Source organism: Emydura macquarii, unplaced genomic scaffold, assembly GCF_026122565.2.
Source record: "Emydura macquarii macquarii isolate MOO-44397 ecotype Brisbane River unplaced genomic scaffold, CSIRO-AGI_Emac_v2 contig_587, whole genome shotgun sequence".
Taxonomy (NCBI): Eukaryota; Metazoa; Chordata; order Testudines; family Chelidae; genus Emydura; species Emydura macquarii.
Window position 1 is genome coordinate 2,432,445 of NW_027130724.1, and position 12,188 is coordinate 2,444,632.

Below are 12,188 nucleotides of genomic sequence, written 5' to 3' on the forward strand. Positions count from 1 at the left end.
AGAGCAGGATACTGCGCCTTCACAGCACAAGCTAAGGTATTTTCCTCCTGATGAGGGTTAGGCACTGGAGATGGGGTGGATGGGCAAAAGGATCAACAGCATTTTCACTCCACTCTCACCCTCCCTATGCCACCTGCAGAATGGCGAGGAGCCCTTTGAAGACACACTCATCCACAAGCCCTGTGACTCATTTCCTGCTGCTACACCATGGCTTGGTACCGGGGGTTACTGGTTTTCAGGCTGGAGATGAGAAGAGGATGACTAAGGTACAGACTCTTCTCACATTGGAATGAGTGGAGCATTTGGGGAAGTGGCTGTAGGTGCATCTGTCACAGGGAGGGGGGAGAGGTGGATGCACTGTATAGGAAGGAAGTATTCTCTTTTTTCCATCTCATAAACTAAGGCTATATAGCTCCTTCTGTCTCACTCTAGTAAAAGTTTGAGAGTGAGGGATGCCATGACTGGTCTTGAGAGCGAGAATCCTTTGTGGTCAGATGGGATAATTGAGAGGATCCATTAGAGGGAGGAAGGTGAGTAAACTCCTTAGAGAGCATTACCTGAGAAGCAAAGGTCTTGGGGTTTCCTTTTGCTTAGTTCTTTTGCAGTCCCCATTTGGCACCGGTGGCAGACAGAAGATTGCGCTGGGAAGGGGATAAGACTACATAAAGAATACTAGTCTCCAGTGGGTTATTTAGTTATACCTGCCTGGAGTGAAAGATTGCAGAGATGGGTGATTGCAATGCAATACGATGGGAGTGTAAGGATTCCAGGGCAAGGAAGGAATACACACGTGACTTTTGCAGCCTGTGAGGTTCTTATGCAGGAACCCAGCTGTGGCAGCTACATTCTCTCTTGATGGCCACAAAAGTAGAACATGTTGCTGTGTGTTACAAATCCAGAGAAATATAGTGGAGAGTGGGAAGAATAGAATCAGTTATGTGGCTTTTGATTCCTTTACCTCCGTGGTGGTGGATGTGGGGGTGGACAAAACAGGACGCAGCCAGAGGATAAGAGGTTGTCTCTCTGCATGACAAGGCCAAGATTTTTGGTCTGGATCTCGCTGGCATCATCTAGCATACAATCTCAGGAAGCTGGCTTGCACCCGCCCCGGTCTGCACTATATGCTATAGAACGCAAGATTGGCAGCTAACAAAAGCTGCTGTAGTTCATGCTCGGATTGTAAGTGACAGCTGAGACCTGATTAGACACGAGAGCAGCACTGGTACTAAGACCAGGTGAATGGTGGTGTTTGATGACTTCAGCATCCATTCTGGTGATGATTCTTTAACACCATTTCAGGAGTTCATGGTCACTGTGACAACAACTGGGCTGTCCCAAGTGGTCACCTACCCAACTCACATAACTGGCCACATTTTGAAGCTAGGGACTGGAGGCAGTGAGGTGAGGTTACAAAAAGACCCTTGTCATGGACCAAGCATAATCTCCTGTGTTTGAGGTTGGGTCGCTACTATCCCCCTTGAAGTGCAGGTCCAGTATTATAGTCTGGCAAAAGAGGGTCCAGGAAGCTTTGGGGGTATGTGCTACGGCACCAAATAACCACTATCATTAGTCTGGCAGCATATGACAAAAATCTGGTATCCACCACTATTGACAGTTGCTCTTAAATACCCTTTACCCACCCTCTCAAGCCGGTGTGGTTTGCAGGGGACTAGTGATGGTTTAAATAAGAAGGAAATTCAGCTAGAAGCCAGCTGGTGGAAGTCACAATCCAACTCCAAGCAATTGCAACAATAGCATCTGCTAAGCAGCACACTACAGAACTGTTCTGTGTGGATAATCCAAGCTGCCTTCATCTGAAAGCATGACCTGAAGACCAGTAATTCAGCCAGAGGCTAGGGGTCTATTACAGGAGTGGGTGGGTAAGATTCTATGGCCTGCAATGTGCTGGAGGTCAGACTAGATGATCATGATGGTCCCTTCTGACCTTAAGGTCTAGGAGTTTACGAGAAAGCAGAGTTACCATGAGGAATGAACGATTTGCTCCACAGATAAAGCCGCTCAGATTCGGACAGAGCTTTCCACGTTTGTGGGTCCAGGCCAATGTCTCCAAAGGACAAATGGACTTTCCTCTCCACCTGAGTTTCAACCAGCAGTGTTCGATGAAGGGCAAGAAGTATTAGCACCTGTGCACTAGGCCAATGTCCCTTTTGACTGTTAAGTCCAACAGGTCTCTTTTTTAGGTGGAAATAGACAACATCTCTTTGTCTGAAGTCAGGATACCAGGTGCTCTCAAGAAGAAAATGGTGAGAACTGTGGCACTTTATATATTGTAAAGAGCACCAAGACAGCATGAGATGGGCACTCAAATAAGTTTAAATAAATATCACTAAATCCTTTTATGATGATCCCCAGCAGAAGCAGAAAGGAAGAGGACGACACCAAAGCAGGGAGTTGCTCAGACTCCCTTTTCAATAAGTAGCCATGCTCTCTGCATGCATGGGAGGCCCTGGTGTGAACAGCTCAAGCTAAACCCTTCTCCCATGGTCCCCCGTGGATATCTACATCTCTCTTTCCTCACCAACAGAGCAACAAGCCAGCTAATGCCTCTCAGAGCAGGTCCTGGAGTAGGTCACTGCCTAGGGCTGGCTGCTTGGAAATTGGGACGGCCCCTCAAGTAAAAGCTAGTTTGCTGGCCTCATATCTCGTCATGTAAACCAGGAAGAGGCCAGGATAACGAGAGTGGGAGGAATACTACAAGGGTAAAGTCACTTCCATTTTCTGCACACAACTGAAACAGGATGGTTAGGGGAGAAACATGCTATCAGCCTTTTGGGGACATTACACAAACAGTACAGAACATACACGCAGACAGACAGTAATCACACACTGGCTCTGCAGCATTCGCTCAGCCGGCATGCTGCGAAGCGTCTATGCTCACAGGGTTAAAGATGCTAGCGCTCCAAATAAAAACATATTGGAGGAAGTCCATCACCATAATACATGTTGGCATGAGCTGGCACAGCCTAAAGCTCAATGTGAAAGTTAGTTGCTGGTTTAGCATGTTTTGCCACAAGATTTTCTGATGACTTTCCCCCAGGAAAGGTGATTTTCATAGGAGGAAATGTCCTTTCATCAAATTCACAGGTTTTAGGAAAAACAAATGCCTTAATTTTTCAAGTGCACATTTTTGAAGACGAAAACCAACAATGCCACATGGCTCTAGACCTCTAGCCTCACATTTCTTGCCTAAACTGGATGGATAGTACAGCGAGAAGGCACATGCCCACCACAATCTCCACAGTGTCTGGAAAAAGGAGTGAGTCCAAACCATCCTAAGAGCATCTCCTTTGCTGCTAGCAGAGGGAGATCTTACAGTATCAGTAGGTCATCCACAGTACAAAGGCCTGTTGCTCCAACGTGTTAATGAATCAGGTACCTCTGTAAGCCTCAAAACAAAGTCCTTCCTGGCCCAGACACCACCATTAACTGAGAGGAATCTCCAGTAAAAATCTTCCAAATAGTCTGCTTTCCTTCATGGCCACATTCACTGAATGCTCCCACTCTCAGTTGTCCATATGCTGATTCAATCTGGATTGGCAGGATGGCCGGCTCTACTTGTTACACAACAGCAGCCTGGTTAATGGCTTTTCCCATAGAGCGTCCCTTCCCTCTCCTCCTCATTTTACTTCCTGCAGTGAGCTATGGGAACAGACTCAGACATGTCCCTCCTGATCATCCCAGGTGTGAGGGAGAATCTGTGTCTGTTTGGAAGCGGTTACCATCACAGACACCTTCGCACAAGCCCCACCCTTCTCTCTTTTCACTCCTAGCTTCTTGCTTGCTTACTCTTCCCAGTAATAATAAAACTTCCTCTTTTTGTTCCACATGGCATAACCTCTTTCCCACGCTGGAAACTAACTTACAGACGTATCACTGCTAAACAACAGAGAGATGCACAGGCAGCATTGAAGACATTCCCATGTCAGGGAGCTCTAGCTTCAGCTATTACCCAGAGATGGGCCAAACTGGAGTCTTTTAACCAGATGCCCCAGCTTCCAAGATTCAAATGAAAATGGGACAAGCTTCTGAACTGCACCAATTTTGGATTTTTATTTTTGCATAAGCAAAGTCATCCCTAGTTGAAACCATTCTCTATAACCCAGGGACCCAGTCTGTTTTTTATCTTTGTATTCATATAGCACCTTCCATCCAACTTCCCCTCAAGTGCTTTGAAAATGCTAATAAATTAATCCTCACAGCATCCTTGATCGGCAGTTCAGTATTATTACCTTTTTAAAGATGAGACACAGTGAGGTCACACATCAGGTCTGTGACAGCCAAAAATGGAGCCAGGAGACCTGCATTCTCAGTTCTTACCCACAAAAACTATCCATCCTGGTCCACACAGATGAAGCATCCCAATGTCCTCTCTCATTAGGATGCCCACCAAAAGTACCACAGCATACACCCCCATTCTCTCTACCATGGATTCTTAATTGCCATATGTGAAGTTGTAAGTTTCATTCCAATAGGAAAATGAAAATGAAGTTTTGCTTTCTTACTGTACTGGTCTGTAGTTTTTAGAAACACTTCTGTACTACAAACTGAACATGTACTTGGCAACACAAGTCATATTTTGACTTTTCTAAACAATAAAACAGGTTTTTCTTCTTTTGATTTTTCTAACCGCCACCACCAGCTTCATCTTTCACCCATCATGGGTGATTAACTGCCAGGGAATATCTTCCCAGGTCAAATATTACCATATATTATGTGCTATTTGGCTTTCTAAGTATGGCTGTTCATTGGAGTATTGTTCCAACATTTCATATCACACAGAGGCTCTCCTCAAGTGAAACTGAGACATCTCCTTATGGGTATGAGAAAGTCATTGTACAACTCCCAATACTGAAATCAGAAGGCTACAAACATATAGTGCCTCCCACTCAGATATAGCTAACAATATTGTGATTAAGAGCTGAGAGAGGCACTGGCACACAAGACATCACCTGAACACTTCCCTCTCCCTGTTCTTTTGCTATAAACCAACCAGACTGCATTCATTCTTCTCAGCCCACTGAGCACTGCATCCAAGATAAGACACAGTCAGTCCTCACTGAAAACACAAAGCATTTTTTTTTTTTAATTATATCTATTATCAAAAAGGACATTTCCAGCACACTGCAACTTGGGAGAATAGGAAGCATCAAAGAAGTAATGTAGGAGGCAAGCTTAACCTGAGATGGAGAGCATCACTCTCAGGCCACCATCTGAAAGGGGTTTAATATCCCCCCCAAGTCTTTGCCTCAGGCATGTATGACAACCTGCCCCCCCCACCTGTGCTTTCAAAACAGTAGGTCAGAAAGCCCACAGATGCTCAGTCTCACCCAACAAAGAGATCAAACAGCCTTCCAGAGAGCAATCTTCCTGAGTTTTGATACCATATATAAGGAGCAAAGTAGGGAAGGGACTGAGGAAAAAGCCTATTAAAGCTGTGTAACGATTGGAAAGCAAGGAAGAAATTCCAAATGAAGAGACTGGGACCATTTTAAACAGCAGATAAATAAAACAGAGAAAGTATATTATATGCTACTATTCACTCTTTGTAGCAACACAAGAACATAAGGACATTCAATGACATTTAATGGCAGGAAATACAAAATACTTTTCTTCACACAAAGCAAAATTAGTCTGTGGAACTCACTGTCACAACATATCAGGTGGCCAAGAGCTTTAATTGGACACTTATATGATTACAGGACCATCCAGAATTACAATACTAAGAATTAAAATAAAAATAGCTTTGGAAGTAATATAAACCCTTATGCTTCTATCTATGCAGGCATTTATGCAGTGGCCCATTATTGTGGCACTGTGCATCTCAGGGATTGAACAAACCTCTAACTCATGAGGGTGGTGAAGATGCTTTCCTCGAGGGCATAACTGCTTAGAGAAGGGTTTCTTGCACTTTCCTTTGAAGCAACTGATACTCGTCAGAGACAGGATACTGGGCCAGATTAATCATTGGTCTGATCCAGTCTGGCAAGTCCTTTGCTCCTAAAGAGGACCCTAGACTTTAAAAAATACTGGAGACCACACTGAAGAAAGTACTCAAATGAAAGTGAGACTTAAAAAGCAATTTGTGAGTTGACCAGTTATTGGGGGAAATGGATCCTTGTTCTCCCCTGCAGGAGGGAGGGGACCTACTGGTAAGGCTTTAAAAAAATCCACTTGTCAAGGGCAAGAAGGAATCGTTCCAGTACAAAAGCAGTTTCCTTTTGCAGAATCAAGATTTTAATTTTTAAGATAAGTAACACTGTATCCCTAATGGTCGAGAAGAAAACTTTCCAAACATAAACCGATAACAGCCCAGCCTTTCTGAGCCTGCAGACAAGTCAAATGCAGTGACTGCTGCTCAGAGTTCCCACAAGCTGCAGCAGAGTGAAAACTGATGAGATATTAGTTTTCACTATCTGTTTTTCAGCTTTCTGGGGGCAGCAGTGAAACTGCCAAGAATCTGGTCAATTTCATTCAGGGACTGATAGGGAAATCTCTAAGCAACAGCAGAAGCAGGCACTGGAGTTATTCACTGAGCTCTCCAACCAAATATGAATGCTGAAAGAGAACTATAGAACTGCAGAAACACCCTGTTTGTAACAGCCAGAAAATCAAGAGAAAGGTGGAACAGCACTGCCCCTGTGTAGTCATTCCCAAGGTTTCATATTCATATGCAGTTAGTAGGTTTAGTTCATCTGGCCATGAGGCGTCTGATATTATTTTGCAATTCCTCTGAGGGGATAGGGAAAAGTGGCAATAATGGAATAACTTATTTTTTCTAAGTATGAGAGAAAAATTTTAGAAGAAGAAAAGGAAAGAGAAGATACATGGGAAGATGTTAAGAACAATGGATGGACAATGGAAAAAAAGAAAGAAAAGACACTGAAGATAGCTCAGGAAAAGATACACCACAGTTTATTATACCAACAAGTGGAGTGAAGACAGGAAGGGAAAGGTCTTTATTAAAAAAAAAAAACAAAAAAAAAAAAACCTAACAACCACCAAGAGAAATGTAGCAAGGCAGGATGGTTAAACAACACTCAGCAAATACATCATTTGATTAATTTTATCAGTATTTGTCAAATAATTTATTCAAATATACTCTGTGGAATTTGACCAGCTGTTTACTAATTATCAGATTTCTAATCTATTAGATTAATACAAGTGGAATTCAAATATATTCAGGGTTTTTTTTTGTCAGTATTTGATGAGCCATGATTGTAAATCTACATCTTTCTACTTAATGTTTTAAAATGTATGACAATAGGATACAGTTAGATACAGTACACTATACACAACTCTTGTTCCTTTAAACTGTGGGTTGCACAGTTATTTTTTTAGCCTGGCTAGTAGGTGTCTGATTATTCTTTTCAAGCTTTGTCCACTGGGCATCTCTAAGATGGCAGAGGAATAAGTCCTAGCTGGCACTACTTCATTCCCCCATAGATCTACAAAAAAAAAAAAACAACCATACACTGATGAAGCTCGTCTCTTCAAAAAAAGTGACTGTGCTGTTTGCTACAAGTAAGGCATTTCCCCATATTCAGCTTTAGAATTCCACAACTTTCAGAATTACAGTCAGGTGCATAAGACATCACCAGAATTGAATGAGCCAAGTGGACATGAGGCATTTAACTATTTCGTCACTGGAAATGGCACATAAGATCTCACGCGCTACAAAAGCCACGTTTCCAGGGTCTGAAACATCTACCTGCATAAGAAAAATAGGAAGCTTTCTTGGGTAAATGCAATTAAGTTTCTAGTCCCTGCAAGTATTCAAAGGAGAACTGGACATGAACCTGTGCAATGCCTTCAATCTGCATAAGCAGCAGAAGAGGCACTGGAGCTGTCTGCCTGCAGATTTAGGAAGCCAACTCTGCATCGGTTCATATTTGTATGATTATCTGTGCAACTGTAAGGGCTAGAAATGTAATTTGTTTTATAGATGAACGTTGAAATTATATGGAAATTGATGTACTGGAATCTCCACACTCACCAGGGAAAGCTTCCCACACACTATTAGCTTTCTCCAGACCTATTTTGGAGAACTAATAAAATAAGCCAATGATCTCCCTCTTCATACACAATCACAGAGGACAGTAGAGGAGAGCCCTTTCAAAGTGATATGGCACCAGTCTGGGAAATTGGCAAATTGCAAAGTGACAATGTATTAGGCTATCAAACACTGTTCATGTCATTACTATACTATCAACAATTTACCATAGTTAAGCACTTAAGAACCAAGCTCAGGGCATTTCCTGGGGACTGGACGCCAACTAGAAGAGTTCACTTCAGGTCCTAAGCCCTGTCCAATCATTAGCACCCCAGAGTTGCCCTGCAGTGAGGTAATTATTGCTAATTAAAAGCTAATTTAAAAAAAAATAAACATGGGAGATTTTTCCTTCCAGCCTTCATCTTTCACTTTTAAAAACAAAGCAAGTTTCATTCTGATGAAACGTGCCACAGTGGCAGATGCCACACAAATACATCTCAGCCCTGACATGGAGGGACTTCCTCTAGGAAAAGAACATTCATTCTGCAGGCCCAGCCAATGCTTGGCCCCTCTACTGAAACTGTACAAGGCTACCAATTAGCAGCAGTTGTGCTGGTGCTTGAGGCTGTGGGTTCAATCCCCACCACCTCTAGTTTGTCCTGCTCTGAGCAGGGGGTTGGACTCGATGATCTCTTGAGGTCCCTTCCAACTCTAATATTCTATGATTCTAAGATGCTTTGTGAACAGAGGGGAAGGACAGTGGTTCAGGCATAAGCCTTTGGAGCTGGGCAAGACTGCAGTTCAAGCCCCTGCTCCAGCAAAGACTCACTGTGTGGCCTTGGGCATATCACCTAGGCCCAGATTTAGAGAGCTACAGTGTTTCGACAGAATTTGCAAGGCAAAATATCTTTGAGGATTTGGGCTTTAGCCTCTCCGTGACTCAGTTCCCCATCTGTAAAACAGGGATAACAAAGACAGTGAGGAACTACAGTAATGGGGGTTACATATGTACCTAAGGAAAGCCATCAGACTGGTTATTTACCACTAGACCCAGAATAGATTGGACCTGCTGACCCAACTTAACTAGTTTCAAGAGAGAGCTGGACAAATTTTGAGTGGATTTGGATGGGGCTGTTTGTGATGGTGGGGCTCAGAAACCCTGGTCCCTCCTGATTTAAGGTTTATGTTCATAAAACAGCCAGTCACCTGCCAGGGTCAGGATAAAGTAATCAACTTCAAACTACAGAGAAATGTAAACAATAGGTTTCAGCATACTTCCATAGCCTTGGACAACCTGCAGAAAGACTGCTTCTGTATTGCTGATGCTTTTAAATTTGGAAAGACATTCAAGAGGCACTAAAGAAAGAACTACGCAACAACAAAGTTAAATAGCAGGCAGTAAAGAACCAGATGGATCAAGCACTTACTCTACCTTATTTTCTTACTAATATTCTCAACGCAAAGTATCAGGGCAGATGTCTAACTGCTGAAGATGATGCTGCTATGACATGGGCATTCAATATTCACCCAATCGTGCCAACCATAACTAACATCAGAGCTGGAGGTGAAATATTCAAGCAGTAAGTGTCATGACTACTGACGACCTTTTCTAAAAAGTCACACCACTGAACTGGTGGACGTTACCAACTAAACATCTGGAATCATTCTGTTGAAGTGCTAAACCAGCTTTTGACAGCAGTAGCCTCTTCTGCAAGCACAGAAAGAATATTTTCTTCATTTGGACTAATTCATTTGAAGTTGAGAAATCAATTTGGAGTTAGACAAGTTTTCATACTTTCTCTTCCCTTCCTGTTTATGAATAAAAACCGAGGAGGGAAGGAATGAGATCTACTAGTTTTAAAAGTTTGAAGGATCTTGGGAAACTCATTTTCAAGAGATTTAGACAAGTAGGAACTTAAGCTTACCTCACTTTCACTTAGACATATTTGAAAATTTTCCAAGGCTGACCTGGAATGATCAATTTAATCCACTGACTACAGTCAATTCCCTCTATTTAATAAATTATCTAGTTGTAAAAGTGAAACATGTTTTGATAAGAGAAGTTTATGTATTCAAAACATTTAAGGTTTTGTTTAATATGCTGTTGCGTGTGTAATTAAATTCCAGTTACCATCCTAATGCAGCTTTACACAAATCATGAGCAAAAAGTTAATTACCTAGTAAATAAGCAATATATCATTCACCATTTTCAAACCTACTAAAAATGCACAATTAAGAATCTGAAAATATTAAGGTACATAATTGCTTGAATAAACATAGTTATAATGTACCTTCCTAGGTAGCAAAAAAGATGTACCAAATCTAGTGTAAAGGCTCTATTTAGTTGTAAATCAACATGTTTTAATGGTTATATCCACCAATAAGAATGTAGGGGCCTTGGGCATTGGTCACCTCAGTCCCTCCTAGTCTCTGCCTGTGGCACATAATAGTCTAGTTTCCTATGGACTGCAATATTTTGGTCTAGGTTCAATTGTTGGGTTTCGTGTGCGGCTGCTGGATGTTGGTGGCCTGTAATATACAAGTCAGATGGGATGATCTAGTGTTCCCTTCTGACCTTAAACTCTATGACCTCATATGCTGCACCAATGCAAGTCATTGTTTACACGAGCCAATGCATCCACGCCGGGATGGGGATGTTGAAGATGTGCAACATCACTGACTAAACACCACTGTAGACAAGTTCTTTGAGATACAAAGGATCCATATCGCAACCACCACCCCTAGAGCCAGGCAGCTCTGCTCCCCTCCTGTCTCCCACCGGGCCTGTCATTTTCTTGCTTATTCTGTGCATTTAGACTGTGGTTTTCAAGGAGGCCTGAGGCTCTTTTAACAAGTATTTAGTTACAATGGGGTAGACCCCTTGTGGACACACTTCTATCTGTTTAAAACACGTTTTATCAGGTTAGCTCACACCTATACAATTTACCAACACAAGCTAAACTGAGCTAAAACAAGCTTCAACTAACACAAAGTGTGTATCCACTCAAGGGTCTGCACCTGTTTAAGGCAGTTTAAAAAGCACACCTGTAGTTAAACTGGCACAACTGCATGCAGGCCAGGTTTGAGAGAGAGCTGGGCACCTACTTCCCTTAGGTTCATTCGAAAAATCTCTGCATACGTGCCCCTGGACTACGTCTCGCTGTATGTACAGAGCTGTTCAAGGTATGTCAAGAGCTGACCATTGGCCACTCAGTTTGCTAATCACAGCTCAGACTTCTATTTGGCTTCCCTCTCGCCCATCCCCCAATTGCTAGATGGGGATAAAATCCATGGCTAACCATAGCCAACATGGGCTGAGGGAACTGCAGAGACAGCAAGCCTCACCCTGAGGTTAGAGAAAGGATAAAGAGTTCCCCTGGCATTATTCTCAAGTGACACTGCACTGGGAGCTACGTCCATCCCTCCTCAATCTCTGGGTGGTCATCACGTAACACTAAACTAGATGCTAGAAAGCAAGACACATCCTGGAAAGAGGAAGGATCCCTAGGGAGACTCCTCTCTCCTGCCCCTTCCCCTCCTCAAAACCCTATTATTTCTATTTTAGCCCCTGCCTTGTAAAGTATTATAGGACCCTGTAGAATGAAAGGCACTCAGAGGAGTTGTTATTACTGCACCAATTCAATGGCACATGACTGAAAAAACAGTGACCACCCAGGCTCAGCTATTAGAAGTCTTGCTGTGCTATCACCATAGACCACTCCCTGAGCTGCAGCCGACAGTGATATCACTATAGGTATCAGTACAGAGACTGCCCAGGGATCTGGAAAAGATGAAAAACAAGAGCGGCTGGAAAAAGGGAAAAAAATAGGCGAGGGAAGCATGACAGCAGTCTGTGGTATTCTCCTGGAGGATGGAGGGCCCCTCCCATTTATTTCCCCATGTTTTCTGGACTGGCAGGAAGTGTTTACAGAAAGCAGAGTCATTGTAAGACTAAGAGGGCAAGCAAGCAGGTGATTCTCCCCCCTCCCTTCCTGTCAGATTTTGGGAAGAGAAAAGAAATGGAGAAGAAGAAAGCGCAGAAGTCATCAGTAGCTGCCCCGATATCCTATTGTCACCGGCTCCCTGGTGCAAAAGGATGTGGAGTTCCACAGCTGTGAGAGGGCAGCTGGGCTGGGACACACACAAGGAGAAACCTACACCATTGCCAAACAGCACC

General features: G+C 43.1%; 1 protein-coding gene across 2 annotated transcripts in view; it reads right to left on the reverse strand.

Annotated features, from left to right (window-relative positions):
- HRAS (HRas proto-oncogene, GTPase) overlaps positions 1-12,188 on the reverse strand; it is a 91,508-nt gene that overhangs the window by 62,126 nt on the left and 17,194 nt on the right. The gene's annotated exons all lie outside the window — the stretch shown is intronic.